Raw genomic sequence first — 216 nt, 5'->3', positions numbered from 1 at the left:
GTTCTGGAGGGTGCACGCATGTGGGGCTTCAGGTTTGGCCCTTCTATCATCCCTGCCCCTCCTTTGGATGGGCACTCAAACTCATTAGGCTAATTTGGTGTCTCATGCAGTTTGTGCTTCCAGAAGCTTCGGGAAACGGGGCAGTGGGCTTGGGGGTTGTTTGGGGACTAACTTCCCCTTCCCTGCAGACATGGCTGTTGTTTGACCTTTGGCCAT

This window comes from Haliaeetus leucocephalus, unplaced genomic scaffold (genome assembly GCF_000737465.1).
Source record: "Haliaeetus leucocephalus isolate CR32 unplaced genomic scaffold, Haliaeetus_leucocephalus-4.0 Scaffold248, whole genome shotgun sequence".
In the NCBI taxonomy this organism is placed as follows: domain Eukaryota; kingdom Metazoa; phylum Chordata; class Aves; order Accipitriformes; family Accipitridae; genus Haliaeetus; species Haliaeetus leucocephalus.
This window is presented reverse-complemented; position numbering follows the sequence as displayed.